The sequence below is a fragment of the Mesoplodon mirus genome, assembly GCF_964341445.2.
Source record: "Mesoplodon mirus genome assembly, chromosome: 2".
In the NCBI taxonomy this organism is placed as follows: Eukaryota; Metazoa; Chordata; class Mammalia; order Artiodactyla; family Ziphiidae; genus Mesoplodon; species Mesoplodon mirus.
The window spans coordinates 219,644,903-219,660,871 of NC_138977.1; positions in this window are offsets into that span (position 1 = coordinate 219,644,903).

Sequence of the window (15,969 nt, forward strand, 5' to 3'; positions counted from 1 at the left end):
TCTATGTCCTCAGACCTTTCCTGGAAGTCAAGTGCAATGCACTGCTTCCCTTATCCCAGTGTTTCCCACTATGGCAGTCCTAAGCATCTCTTCTCTCCCCTCAGTGTTTCGTCCCTCCTGTTCACTTCCCCTCTTACCTGGTCCTTCTTATAGATGTTGGTCTCCAAATATGATCCCAAGGGACCATGCTTCTGGTATTATGCCCGGTGTGGGCTCTTCTTCTTAAATCAGAGCTCGCCCCATTGCTCACGTATAATCAATAGAAATGTTGCTGATTGCTTTTGAGGCTGGGTCAGACAAAGCCTTGCAGCTTCTGCCTTGGTTCCATGAAAAATCTTATTCTGAGGGAAACCAGCTGTAGAGGGTTAAATAATGTCCCTTAAAAACTCATGTCCACCCAGAAATTACTTGGAAGTAGGGTCTTTGCAGATGTAACTAGTTAAGGATATATAGATGACATCATCCTGGATTTAGTTAGATTGGGTCCTAAATCCACTGGTCTCTGTATAAGATGAGAGGACACAGAGAGACACACACAGAGAAGAAAGCCACGTGAAGATGGAGGCAGAGATTGGAGCGATGCCCGCTGAGGAACTCTGAGGATTGCTGACAGATCCTGAGGGTTGAAGGGTCCTTTTCTTCATTTACTTCTGTATTTATTTCAGAAGTACCAGGTACTTGACAGAGATGTTTTGCAGCTGCGCTTTGAGAGCTTTGCAGTGGTCAACCGCCCCAAACCGGAGCTGGCGCTGACTTGACCACAGGAACGCACCTGCACAGATGAGGCCTGAAGGCGTCTGAGATCTCCACGGTGGGGGGGGGGGGGGCGGGATGGGGGAGTTGTAAGCTCCTAGGCACAATTCGGGAGGTGTGCAAAGAAGCCTGGAGGACTGCGCATGCCCCGGCAGCCCCCTGGACGTCTCCTCCCTTGTCTAGAGCCCTGGAGGCGGGCCTGCCTCCTACCCCTTACAATTCCCTTACTCCCCGCCCTTCTGGGAGAAGGTGTTTTTAAAGCAGAAGCCCTCCCTTCTCCATTCCTTGATCAGTGAATAAAGTTTCCGCTGTGCTGTACTCAACCTGGTGTCGCTGGATTGACATTTGCGACTCTGGGCAAAGGAACCAGTGAGGGGTCACTGACCCTTTGGGGATTGTAGCCACCACAAGTTACAAAGAGGCAAGGAGGTCTTATCTTTCAGAGCCTCCGGAATGAAATTCAATCGTTTAAGCCACGCCGCCGTTTACGGCAATTTTTTACGACAGCCCTGGGAAACAGCCCCGAGCAAAGGGCTCCCTGCCCAACGCGCATCGGGCACCAGCTTTTGAGAAAGGAAGAAGCTTCCTTGTGAGGTCCACCACCAAGGAGACAGGAGGCCCAGCTCAAATCTGTGTCCCCGGTCGAAAGATGAGGTGGATATTTAAGGGTCAGGGTTTGGGGGCGGTGAATCAAGGAAAAACGCAGTTGTTTACAAAGTTTAACGTAGTGACGCATTCTGGCGCTCAGGTGCAAGCAGGCGTCATGTTTCTTTCTGGGACACATGTGCTTCTTCATGGGGTGTTGGTATGAAACACGCGGTGGAAATCCGGGCTGTGACGTCAGAAGCCTGCCCATCCCTCGAGCAAGTCTGTTCTGCGCAGACTCAGGTCAGCCATCTTGGCTTCAACTGGTTCCTGCCAGTTTTGTCCTGTTAGAAGTGGAGGGGTTTTGGACCAGATGCTTTGTTATTTACCCTCCTGGAATACGTGCTGAAGAATTTCTGTTAGTCACCCGTTGCTTCAACCCTGTGGGGCACGGTTTAAGGACACCAGCTGTCATGTAAGCAGTCACGCTGTCCAAGACCACAATGCCCTGAGGAGGTCCAGGCTGGCTGGGTGTAGAGAGACAGGTGCCCGGTTGGGCAGCCACCGGCTGTGGGCAGGAACCAGTCACAGGAACATCTGTCCCAGTGAACCCTTCAGCCAACCCCAGCCAACATCTGATTGCAACCGTGTGAGAGACCCAAGTAAGAGCAGCTGGATGGCGTCAGGTGAATGAATGCATAGAACTGTGAGAAGTAATGCCACAAACAGTGGTTTGAAGCCGTTTGATTCTGTGGTGGTTTGTTACATAGCCAAGCTCTTGATACAGGACCTTCCCGCTGACCACCGCCTCCTGGAAATGGGGTTCATCTCTCATCTTTCTCCTGAGAATCAGCTGTCACGCCCCTCTTCCCCCGCCAGCCGGGAATTCAGGTGAGTAACATTCTCTGCCTCCTCCCACATCCATGATAGACGGGTTCGTCTCTTCACGTTTACAGCCTGATTGTGGGGCAAACCTAATGTAAGAATGCTGTTTACAGTTCTTTCTAAGCATCGTGATAACGAATTCAAAATTATGTGCAACACAAATACGGAGAAGACACATGGTAAAGATGAGGAAGAGGCCCCTCTGGGGGGAGTCTCTGAGTTTTGAAGGAGGTACTGGGTATGAATGGGAGCAGCTGGGAGGGCATTTCAGAATGGGACTAGGTGTGGGTAGTAAGCCGCGCTGCTTCCTTTGAGGAACAGACTGAAGGGAATCCATCGGGCTCAGAGTGGCTGCCGTGGCCATGCCCTCTTGGAGGAGACTGGGCCACAGGAAGTTCTCTGTATGCAGATTCCTGCTTTGTGCCATGTGAACTGGCTACTATTGGTCAGACTAGGCTTTCACGCCAACCTGAGTTCCTCACCCTCAGCGGTCCACAGGTGGCCTTAGCCTGTGTGAGCAACCTAAAATTGTGTGCAAAATTTTCTATTTCCCTTCACATGTGTTTCTGGTAAGAGTATCTATACTTTTATCACATTCATAAAGCAAGTGGGGCTTGACCCTGAAAGATAATAACCAGGATTTCAGGAAACAGAATGAGAGATACAAATGAACTTTAATGCAAATGCACATATAATTATGATAGTCATTTTGCAAGAACACACACACACAAAAGATGCACATTAAGCAGTTTAGAGTGGTTGCCTCTGTTGGCGGCAGGGAGCATGGAAATGGGAGTGTGGTCTGGAGATAAAGGAGGAAGAAAAGAACCAGTGTATAGGCCAGTGGTGGCCTTTCAAGGGACCTGGCTCAAGAACTTTGGCCAATAGGGCACTCTGTGTTGGAAGTGACAAACTGACAAATCGAACCCTTTCTCCAGGGAAGGTTTATTTTTATTTATTTATTTATTATTTATTTATTTATTTATTTTTTACCCGTACGCGGGCCTCTCACTGATGTGGCCTCTCCCACTGCAGAACACAGGCTCCGGACGCGCAGGCTCAGCGGCCATGGCTCACGGGCCCAGCCGCTCCGCAGCATGTGGGATCCTCCCGGACCGGGGCACGAACCCGTGTCCCCTGCATCGGCAGGCGGACTCTCAACCACTGCGCCACCAGGGAAGCCCAGGATTTGGCTTTCTTGATGGAGCTGCATGTCCAGTAACTCAGGCTCCTGGGTCAGTGCAGAACATTATTAAGAAAAAAATTTTTTTTAAAATTTATTATTATTTAAAGAATTCACCTAAGGATTATGACTATGTAGTGTCTTAGCCTGAGATCTCTAGAAAACAGGCCTGAAGCAAAGCTCACAGGCTGCAGTGGGGGCTGGCAAATTTTGGCCTGTGTCACCTGTTTTTGTATAGTCTGTGAGCTAAGAAAGCCACCCGCTCAGTGATTTAAATCAGGGGTTGGCAAACTACGTGCCAGATTCAGCCCATTCATTGCCTGTTTTATATGATCCATGAGCTAAGAAGGGTTTTTCTATTTTTAAATGGCTGAAAAAAAATGAAAAAAGGATATTTTGTGACATGTGAGTATTATACAAAATTTAAATGTCAACATCCATAAATATTGTTTTCTTGAGCAGTCACACCCAGTCATTAACGAATTGCATTGCCACTTGCTTTCAAGCTACAAGGTCAGAGTTGAGTTGTTGTGACAGAGACTATATGGCTTGTAAAGCCTGAAGTGTTTACTACCTGGCCACTTACAGAGAAAGCTTGGTGGGGAAGTGGAGAATGGTGAAACCCCAAGGAGAAAAAGAGAATTGAGCGAGGCATACAATGACAGTAAATACAAGCTGGTGTTTGACAGAGTGGGTCAGAGTTTGTAAGAAACACAGCAGTGCAGGACATCGCTGGAGCTGAGGCGTGGGAATCACTTCAACTCACAACCGTCCAGAGCAGGAAAGAAGGGCCAGGAGTTTACCCGCCGGCTCCTTCCTCTCTCGGCTGTTAGGCATTAACATTCCTGCACATCTGAGCTGTGTTTCCTGGCACATCCAGGGAGGTGCTGGGAGAGACGGAGCTTCTGTGGTCTGGTCTGGCCAGCATGTGGGCCGGGCAGACTTTGGCAGTTGATGTCAATTAGAAGGAGCTCCTAATTGATGGCAGCAAAGGTGGTGGCAGCAGAGCTGGGCTGTACAGCTAAGAAGGTGGCATGAACCCTCCTTAGGGCTCTGGGGAGCAGGAGGGGAGGGGTTGGGTGGGGAGAGAGGAAGGTGGGTGGGAAGGTCTGGAGTGGTGCACGAACAGGGTCCAGTACGTGGAATCAGTCCTAGTATCCGTTCTCTTGTCAATTGCAAGCAAGAGATCAGGTGATGCTTGCTAGAATTAAGCATCACCTGAAGTCTGAGCACAGGTTGATACTTGGGATGTTGGATAAGGTTGAGGTAAGGGAGGTCTTGGTGAGTCTGGAAAAACCTTTCTTAACTTGACCTCACCCAGCATTCCAGGCCCTGGATGTCAGAAGGAAAAAGCAAGCTCTCGCCACGTGGAATTTTTTTTTTTTTTTTTAAAGAACCTTCAATTCAAGGAGCCGATAGGCTAGCTGAGAAGAAGGGATAGATTAGGGGCAAAGTCGGTAGATATAGAAGCTCTAGTTGGAGGAGGGTGGTTTTTTTTTTTTCCCCCTAGGGACCAATGAGTAGTGTTGTATCGGTCATCAGTGAGTGGATGTATCAATGCATAGCAATGTACAATGTAGTTTTTTTGGAAAGACTTTTTTTTAGATCAGTTTTCGATTCATAGCGAAATTGAACAGAAGGTACAGAGATTTCCCATATGTGTCCTGTCCCCACACATGCATAGCCTCCTCCATTATCAACATCCCCCCTCAGACTGTAAATTTGTTATAATTGACGACCCTACATTGACCCATTATTATCACCCAAATTCCACACTTTACAGTAAGGTTCACTCTTGGTGGTGTACATTCTATGGGTTTGGACAAATGTACAACATGTACCCATAATTATAATATCATACAGAGTATTTTCACTGCCGTAAAAATCCTGTGTGCTCTGACTATTCATCCCTCCCTCTCCCCTAACCCCTGGCAACCTGTGATCTTTTAATTAACTGTATAGTTTTGCCTTTTCCAGAATTAATTATGCTTTTCAGGTTGGCTTTTTTCACTTAGTAATATGCACTTAAGTTTCCTCCATGTCTTATCATGGCTTGATAGCTCATTTCTTTTTAGTGCTGAATAGTATTCCATTGTCTGAATATACCACAGGGAATCTATTTATTCATTCACCTACTGAAGGACATCTTGGTGGTGGTTGTTCAGCATTTAGTTGTGATTCTGAGGTTTCCGTAAGAAGGGTGAGCTCACTTTCTACTCCTCTATCTTGTCTCTAAAACCAGCATTCATATTTTGATGTGTAGTAATGTTGATCCTTTAACATTAGCTTCTGCCACTCAGATCTTTAAATCAGACACAGGACTAGGGCCAGATGTTTTGTTTTGTTTTTTTTCTTTTCCTTTGTGCTTTGTCTAGTTTCACTTGCTCATAGGGTGCCGTATGCAGAGGCCTTGCACTGGGGCGCTTCAGGTCAGGGTTCCCAGTGTGAAAAGGGTGCTCTGACGCCTCAGTCTCGGTGGGCCGTGTGCAGAGACGCTGTGCCCAGCATGGCAATCTGGAGCCTGACTGAAGGACATCTTGGTTGCTTCCAAGTTTAGGTCACTTCTTCATAGCCTCAGTTTCCTCTCTGTTAAATGTGCGTTTGAACAGGTCATCTTTATGTTTATTTCCAGCTCTAATATATTTCTTCCAGAATGCCCAGACCAAATAAGGGACCCAGGCTGACCTAGGGTCCTTGGCAGTGGGAAACATTGATGATGGGAGAGAGAACTGTGGAAGCCTTTTTGTGCAACTTAAATCACTTGGATGATGATTGCTGTTTTCTGAATTTAATAAGGGAGCCCTAATGCCTAGGGAACTATGTGCTGGCAGCTTCATTTCTTCAGTGTTAAAAAAAAGACAAAGCAAATAAGAAACAAGTAAAGTTTAAATAAAAAGGATAAAACACCATAAAGCCAATGTATTTTGCTAGATGACACACAATCCCGAAGCTATCCGAATGGCTTTAAAGACTTTATGGAGACGGTGTGTGGTATTTGTGAACAACACTCTCATCAGCACTTGTAAAATTATGAAATTTAGCAAGGAAAAAATTGGTTTGCCTGTTGAGCAAATAATAAATCAAATAACTCCCACACTGAACCAAACGCCGAGGAAGAGAGAGAGCAAGCAGTACAAAGAAGAAAACAAGGGATGATGGAAAAGGCCCCAGGCAAGCAGGCAGCAGTAAAGTGAAGTTCCCTGCGGAGCCCCTGTCCTTCAGTAAGAGGTGGGACTTGGTGGCCCTGTGGCAGCAACTGTTAATCCTGGTGATGGAGGAGGCACATGTCCCATTACCCTCTGCAGCTGATGACAGTGATAATAATGATGGCCAGCGTTCCTTGTGTACTTGTTCCAGGCCATGTGCTGGGCTGAGAGCTTCTGATACGTTAACTTCCCTGAAATTTCCAGCTGAGCTCCCTGCTCTCTGATCTCCAGCATCCTTGCTTTGTGCCATACAACACGTATCACCCCTGCCTGTTCTCCTGCTCTTTCACCTGTGCCAGTGTGTTTCCTTGGCGACACCATGAGCAATCTGAGGGGAGAATGTGTCTCTCTCATGTGTACTGTCCTTGGCACTGAGCAGAGTCAGGACCAAACTGCAGGCTCAAAATGGACTTGATGGAATAGCTTGCAGACTCCTTTGATCTACTAATGACACCTGGAGCTTATGAAGGGCTGTGTGCTGGACCCTGAGCTCGGTACTGTCAAAGCATGACCTCATCTCATCCTCACAGCATTCCCAGGAGGTGGGCAGTTTTGTCTGTACTTCCATCTAGGGGGTTGAGGATCAAGGAGGTTATGCTATCTGCCCAAGGTCATTGCCAGAAAATGGTCAAGGTGGGTTTTGAACAGGGGTGGACCTGACACCCCAGCTGATGCTCTTCATCACTAGGACACATGCTTTTGCCCTGGGAAGGCCTCCCTGAAGGGAGGAATAGAGAGCTCTTTTGCAGTTAATGAAAGGCTAGAGTATACATGCACGAACTTTTTTCTTTTTTTTTTTTTGCGGTACGTGGGCCTCTCACTGTTGTGGCCTCTCCCGTTGCGGAGCACAGGCTCCGGACGCGCAGGCTCAGCGGCCATGGCTCACGGGCCCAGCTGCTCCGCGGCATGTGGGATCTTCCCGGACCGGGGCACGAACCCGTGTCCCCTGCATCGGTAGGCAGACCCTCAACCACTGCGCCACCAGGGAAGCCCCATGCAGGAACTTTTCATCAGTCCCTGGAACATAATCCTAAACAGTCTCCTCTGCTGTTGCTGAAAACCTATTACCTGGGGTTGTTTAGGAGTGAACTGAAGAGGAAATGACACCAGTGGCTGGCAAGGTAGAAGGACAATGCAATGGAGAAACAGAACTAAAGAGAAGTCGCAGAAGTGATGCTGTGCTCCCTTCACTTAAAAACAACCAACCAGTTTGTGCAGAGCATTCTAAAGGGTTCATATAAAGTGTGTTCATGTGTGCAAGTGCCCACATGTTTCTATGCAATGCATAGCAAACAAGCCTGTGGGTTCTAGAAATAATCCAAATGATAAATGGTCTCTGTCTACAAATATTGTAAGCAACGATGCCAAATTATTTGGACAAGTTTGCTAACAGATGTGACGTGTTTAGCTGAACAGATATTAATTTCCAGCTCTTGGACCTGCTGATAAATTATATCCTGTTGGAGATACATTGCAAGTTACAGTAAAAGCTGATGTTGCATGTGATTGTCAAGACATAATTCAAATGAGATGAAGACTGTCCTGCCACATATGATGTTCTTTGGTTAGAAAATATCCACAGTGCTTTTGATACTGTAGATTTAAGAAAGACTATTTTATATAACACAGCAGTAAAGGCATTTATTATACTTAAAAATAATATATTAATCCCAGTGGTTTTTTCAGTATTTTGAACCATTTATCATTTCTGGGACAGGTTTTGGAATTTGTGACCTGCCTTTTGGAAAGGTGCTTTCCTCTAGCACTTATGTGGAATCTTTTGACACTGAGTACCTGGCTTGAAATGTTGCTAGGCTACAAGATAAAGTTGCTCGGGGCTGGTTTAGAATACATGCTGCTTTTGTGGGATGTATGATCATGATTTGGAGTTCCCAGTTATTTGGAAAGTCGCTGTCAATCTCAGCTGATGCTTTTTTCGTCTATGAAGAAGATATTTCTCAACCTTGACACTGTTGACACATTAGACCAGATAATTTTTTTTTGCTGTGTGTGTCTGTCTTGTGTATTGTAGGGTATTTAGCATCATCCTTGTCCTGTATGGGCTAGATGCCAGCAGCACTTCCCCAATTGGGACAATTAAAATATCTCTAAAGGTTGCCAGCATTGCTCCCCCTCTCCCCTGCCTGGTTGGGACCCACTGATATAAAGCTTTGTCAGGTCAGATGTCTGCAAAGCTCTGCATGTTGCCCTGATTTTATGGATAGTTAGAGTATTTCACATGCGCTTTCTCTTCACAGCTGCTATTAACATAAATATTCTTATTTGTAATTCTGGCAATAGCCTGGCAGCGAAGATTAATGGAGGGGGAAAAAGCAAAAATATCCTCCTGCGCTATTGCAGTGTACTGAATTATATGCTTTCGAGGTGCCAATAAAGATGATGATAAACGGAATAACCTTCAGTTAAATGCTGCGTTCCCTGCTTCCTGTTTCATGTGTCCCTCACTATAGCTTATCTTTCTGGATCAGTTAATTGTATGTTTCTCTTTAACCTTCACTGATATCACCCAGAGTTGACTCTCTAGTATTTTTTTTTTATTCTTGTTATCAATAAAGCTTTACTATCCACTTGTCATTATAAGTGTCAGTTTGTTTTTCATTCCATATATCTGGCTGACTTCCTGCTTGGATGGATGGAAAAAAAAATCTATTTGACTTTGATGGAGCTTAGATTATATTGCTGTTTTTTTTTTTAAAGATTGTAGTGCTATTGATCAGTGTCTTTTGCATGGCAACTCTAGTACAAGTAAAATCATAGAATTTTAGCTTTTGCAGGTGAACAATAATACTAAGGACAAAAAATAATACATTCTGTTACTAGTCTGAGAATAATCTCTTCAGCTAGACCTCAGAACATCCCTTCTGGTTTACATGATAATAGAATTTGGGCTGTGAATCTAAGAGTTTTACCGTTCTAAAGAACTACTCCAACTCCCTCACGTTGTAGATGGAAAGGTTAAGGTCAGGTGAGAAAAAAAAGTGATGCTGTCAAAACCATACAACCAGATAGTTCCAGAACTAGGACTAGAACCCTCTGTGGAAGACTGCAGTGGTGGCTCTAATTCAGGGGTTGGCGAACTCCAGCCCTCAGAGCAAGTCTGGCTTGCTGCCTCTTTTTCTAAATACAATTTTATTGGAACATAGTCACACCCATCAGTTTACTTATGATGTATGACTTTCATGCTACAGTCACAGAGTTGAGTAGTGGTGGCAGAAACAGTATGGTCCCAGAAGCCAAAAATATTTACCATATGGCCTTTTACAGTATGAGCTTTCGTATACTTCCACGAATTCTTCATTCCCTTTGCTGTGTAATATTACAGTGCCCTCCCTCCCTCACTTCCCCGCTTCCTGACTCTGGACTCAGCCATATGACTTGCTTTGGGCCTGCTTGTTCTTGAGCCTCTGCCGTTGCAATGAGAAATGCCCACACCAGGCTGCTGGAGGCTGACAGACGTGGAGCGGAGTCCAGTCATCCAAGTCCTCCTAACTGAGGTCAGCCTCGATCAGCTGTCAGCTGGGCAAACCTCAGACAAGTGAGCGGGGTCAGCCAACAAGCAATAAGTGCTTACTGTTCATGCAAAATTATTGTGGCATATGAAATGGATACACTTCTGTTGAGAATTACGTGTTAGTTAAGGACTCAGATTTTAGAGATAGATGGCCTGGGTTTGGGTCCTGACTCTGCTAGTTTTTAGCTGCATGACCTTGTTACTTCTTAAATCATGTTGCCTCTCAAATCTTTCTTTTTTCAATGTTTATAGTATCTATTACTGCTTTCTTGACAGCTGGTTTTCCTTCGTTTTATACAAACAGGAAGGTTGTATTTCTCTGCCTTCTTGAAGATGGGCATGGCTATGTGACTTCTTGTAGCCAGCAGACTCTGGGTGACAGTAAGTGTGTCCCTTCTGGGTGGAAGCATTCATTGCTAGTGCTTGTTCTCCATGAATTCTTCCCATGTAGGCATCTGTGGAAGAATGCATTGATGGAGGTCAGTGCTGAGCCACCACATGGTGGACAGTTTCCTTGGGGAGTCATCTGGACCCACAGTGGACTTGGCATGAGTGAGAACTTAACTTTTGTTGGCTTAAGCCACTGGAATTTGGAGGGTGCTTGTTACTGTAGTTGAGCAAATATTTTTTGAGAATTTAAAATTCTTTTCTGAAATGAAAATTACTACAAATGGAAAAGTCATGGTGGAGAGAATGGGGTCCCTGTGAGTTCATCAACAGCTATTTATCAGAGACCTACTGTGTGCCAAGGAGTAATGGGGAAAACAGTGCAACTCCTGGGGTAAAATTGAGGAATCACCACTAAATAAGCTGCATGACCTATGGTGGAATTGACTTCATCCTTTTGAGCTTCAGTGTCTAAGATTGGGACAAACCTGTTTAACCTTTTCAGGATATTGTGGGGGATTCAATAGGGTAACATAATGATGAAGTTTCCAGAGTCTTGGATGAACTGTGGGGACTGTCATGTGCACAGCAGACAGGATGGAACGTTCTGGGGCCTGGGCCAGGCTGGGACGCCCAGTAGCCCAGTGGCTATGGAATTTGGGATGTAGCTGGGGAGACCCTAGGTAACTTCCAGGATGGGCTAAGAAGGTATGCAAGAACTCTGAAGGTCATGAGGCCAGTGCAGGGGGAGCAAGGACAGTTGGGGGACACTGGTGGGCACATCGGGAACCACAAGAGGCAGAGTAGAGGCAAGTGCAGGGCTTTGGAGTCAAAGAGGCCTGGGTTGGTACCACGGATCTGCTCTTTACTTACTTGCTGTGTGACTGTGTCAACTTATTTAACCTCTCTGGGCCGTCATTTCCTCACCTGTGAAATAGGGATAACAATAGTGTTAACCTTGTAGGGTTGTTGGGAAAAAAAAAATGAGAGAATAACTGTAAAGTACATATGACAAGTAATTATTGAATGCCATTCTTACTTTTATTATTGGTATTAATCTACAAAGTTAGAGGGTGTGCAGGCCTGCCCAATTCAAGTAGTGTCCACCTAGTACATATCTACCCAGTACACATGGCTAGGGTTTCTTAAAAGGAATGTACTGGGGGAGAGAGGTGGGGTGGGCAACCAGCCTTTTACTTGGCTAATGTGATGGTGAGGCTGCATGGCCAGTATTTAGACCTTAGGGGAATAATATTTCGGAAATAGACTGAACCTGCCGAGTTATAATAATTTCCTTGCCTGATGATGCTAAACAGAACTAAGCCCTGAGGGGCCATGAACACCAAACAACCTAATTTGATCTGCCTGAATATCTCTGTAAAGGATGTGTGAGTGCCTACTCATGATCTCTATCTCTTAGCCCAGAGGAATTCAGTGTGAACTTGAAATCTCTTAGCGGCTTTAAAGTTTTAACTTCTTTTAGGGGAGGAAAAAAAAAGAAAAGAAACTTCTTAATTTATTTTCTTCTACTTGCATAAAGGAAAGAATCCTGCACAGATTAAATTATGTGGCAGTTTCCATTTCTAGTTGGGCAGTGTTAGCAATATGGAGATCATGAAAAAGAACAATTAGATTTTACACACAATGTACGTGTTCCAAACGAATACCTCTGGTCTCTTAATTGTTAAGTGCCTCTGGGGTTTTAGCTTATTGGAAGGATCAGGAAGCAATATTCTAAGTGGGCCAAGTTCCAGAAAGGGAGGATGGGAGCAGGAAAGTTTTTTCTCTTGCATTTCCCTGGCAAGTACCATGTGGGATGCACATAGATAAAATGACCAACTTAGATGTAAGCAAGGGCTAGCAGATGAACTGATGGGAGCCTGCTGGGAAGGCAGAAGACACTGCCGAAGGCTCTGAAATGGTCCTCAGCTCAATAGCTACCAGTGGGCATTTGGGGGGCCCCTTTCAAGTTTACAGTTATATTCTGGGCAGCAAAGTTATAGACTACTTGATTAAAGGTGTTGCAATTAAATTTGCTTGAAAAGAAGAGTTAGTGTGTCATGTCTTTAGGAGAAAAAAAACCTGTTCATAACAGAGAAAGGTAACTTGTGAATTAATTTTCCAGTTCATTCTTGCTATGGATATCGCCCATGCCTGAGAGCCAAGGTATAAAACTCAAAGAACTGAAATAGTGAAACAAAAACTTCTTGCGATTTTTAAGGTCATATGATGGGATTGTATTCTCTTTGGAAGTCTTTGAATCTAGGAATTTTCCTCTCCATTGCTAAGTTGATAATTCATTCAGAGTAGATATTAAAATACTTTCATGCTTAAAACACAAAAGCAGATGTGGCTCTGGTTGTGTATTGGCTTTATTTGCTCAACTCTTACCATCAGCCTCAAAAGAACCTTGTTATCATCTAGGAATTCGGATAACTATTTTAAAGAATATTCTAAAAAAGTAACCAATATTATCAAATAAAAATGCCTTATATTTGGAGAAGCTGGAGACCACACTGGGAAAGGCAGGTGACATGTGCCTCCAGTCCTGGTGTCTTAACCTCTGTTTTAGATGTATCCCCCCTACACCTCCGGGACCCCAGGGCTCTTGCAAGGGGCACAGGCACCCAAGTAGGTCTGGGGTTGGTTGACAGGCTGTGGAAAGAAAATGTGAAAATTAGTAAGTGGAGACCTTCCTAGTGGTCCAGTGGTTAATTAAGACTCCACGGTCCCAATTCAGGGGGCCTGGGTTCGATCCCTGGTCAGGGAACTAGATCCCACATGCACGCCTCAACTAAGACCTGGTGCATCCAAATAAATATTTTAAAAAAGTAATAAATGGAAGAGCAGCCTGCATCTGTCATCTGCTTTCATCTGAGAGGAAACACAAACACAGGTGCTTGTCTCAGAGAATCATGGCAAAATACACCTTCCCCCACCACCCACAGAATTGATTCATAAAGTCTCTGGCTGTTTCCAGAAAACCAGTTGAGTCTCCATGGAGACAGGAAAACAACCAATCGTTAATGTCCTCTGATTTGGGGGCCTGGGTGCCTGCTGGGGCTCAGCCAGGGAAACCCGCAGAGTCATTGAAAGAGGTGGTCCCGACAGAGGTGGCACATGGACGATCGTAAGAGGCGGCTGGTTGATGGGTGGGCAGAGAAGGGACCGGGGGTGACAACGGGCCTCGGATGGATTTGCACAGTGGCCCTGCACCCCCTGCCTCTGCCTGCTGCTCTGTCTTCTGCCCCCTGGCTGCTAACCCTAACCACAACACCCCGCTAGAGTGGACCGAGCTTGGACCGAGCTTGGACCGAGTGGCTCTCCCCAAACCCGGCTCCCTCCTCCACCTCAGCGCCCAGGGTGGTGCCTCCCGGGAGGTGGGAGAGCCCATTAGAAACTAAGCTAAACACGTAGAGGCCCCCCAGCCTTGCCTGGCGGTCCAGGCCTCCTACGTTCCTCTGTGATCTCGGAGGACAGTAGCAGGTTCAGGGCTGGGGACCTCACAGCCAGGCGTGAGTGTTTATGACTTTGGCTCATGTGATTTGGAAGTCGTGTAGTTCATATACTCATAGGATTCGACAGTTAGAAATACTGTAGAGGTTTTTTAGCCAGTCCTCTGACTTTTAGCCCAGAGACCTAGAATGAGAATGGTCCGTGCCAGAATAGCGAAGTTTGGGGTCTGTGGCAGCACTGAACTGTCTGAAGAAGTCAGGGAAGCCTTCAGAGAAGGTCATATTTGAGCTGGGTCTTAAAGGCCGAGGAGGAATTCGTTAGAAATAAAAGAGTTGGACACTCCAGGTGGGCACGGGGAATCAGTCATGCAGGGTCAGGCTCCATGAAGTTCCTGTTTCCTTCCTTCCTTCATTCCTCTCTTCCTCCTTTCTCCTTTCCTTCCTTCTTCCTCTTTTTCTTCCTCCCTCCCTCCCTCCCTCTCTCTCCCTCTCCCCCTCCCTCCCCCTCCCCCTCCCTTTCCCTCTCTCCTGTCCTATTTTCCTTCCTTCCTTTATTTGGGAAAAGAGTTTGGGACCCTGGGGCTGCTGGAATCTGCGTGACCTCGAAGTAGCTTTGGCTTTGGAGCGTGGCCAGGGGTCATGACCGGACTAACCATTCTCCGAAAACTTGGATGATCTCAGAGGTGGCCTTGTGGAGGATGTAGCAATCTGGCCAGAGGGTGGGGGGCCAAGGAAGTGAAGATAGGGAGCCGAGATTTTGGTAGCTAAAAGCCTCAGTTATTTTTTAAGCTTTATTAAGATATGATTAACAAGTAAAAATCCTATGTGTTTGAGGTGTGCAACATGTTTGATAGATGTATATGTTGTGAAATGATCATCACAGTAGAGTGAGTTTACATGTCCATCCCTCACAGTTATTTTGTTTTCTTGTGCGTGGTGAGAACACTTGAGATCTGTTCTCTTAGCAAATTCGAGTGTACTTTATTACTAACTGTAGTCACCATGCTGTACGTTAGGTTTCCAGGACTTACAGTGATTTTTTACAAGCTCATTTTGGAAGGAGGTAAGTCCACTGCGCCAACAGAGTGGTTTAGAATGTGTTCCACTGTGTGTGGTTCAGGAGGCTGATAAGGCCTGCCGTGATCGGAGAATGCGGGGTACGGTAGCAGGGGCTCCAGATGTGTTTTATCCTACGACTCTCAGAATTCTGGGCACTTGGACAGCTGGGTCCCAGCAGAGCTGGGGGACCACGTGTGCACATATGCTGTGCTGACAGGGGATGGGGTGGTGGAATGTGGCAGGAGCGGGCTGGGAGAAGGCTGGTATCTGCCTGAGTCCTGCAGGGGCTCCCTCACCCTGAGAAAGCTCCTCTCCCTTACACTGCTCTCTGCTGGGTGTTCCCAGGGTTTGTCACCCAGGGGCTTGCATGAACGGTGCTCCACTACCCTGCGCTGAGTTAACAGACTCTCCCTGAAGGTTTGGGGTGATGGGGGGGATGACAGCCCCAAACAGAATAAGAAATAACTACAAAGAAAACAGTGAGCATCCCTGTCCTCAGCCTGCTAACCCCGGCACCTCTGCATAGTTTCTAAGGTCTGCTGGGGTCTTCCTGTTTGTTCTTCAGAACCTCCTCCCTTTCCCACCCCTGGGCTCCCTGTCCCCGCCCCCCCCACCCCTCCGAGTTAGCTCTTCCTTGGGTTCCCTTCTCCATGTCAGTGTAGGCCCTGCCATTGATGAAGACCCATCAGTGAGCTTTCCTAAACCGTTGTCTTAAAATGAGTGCTGCCTCTGCCCTAGAATGTGAGAACGATGGTGATGGTGGTGGTGGTGTGTGCATGTGTACATGTGTTTAATCCCACTGCTGGATACAGTTTACAGGTTAAAGCCAACTGGTCTTTACTCCAAAGCAGGCAGTCATTCTTTTACCAGAAACTTCATCTTAACTGTGGCTGGCTTCATCCCTTCTCTGTACCCTAATCCTGA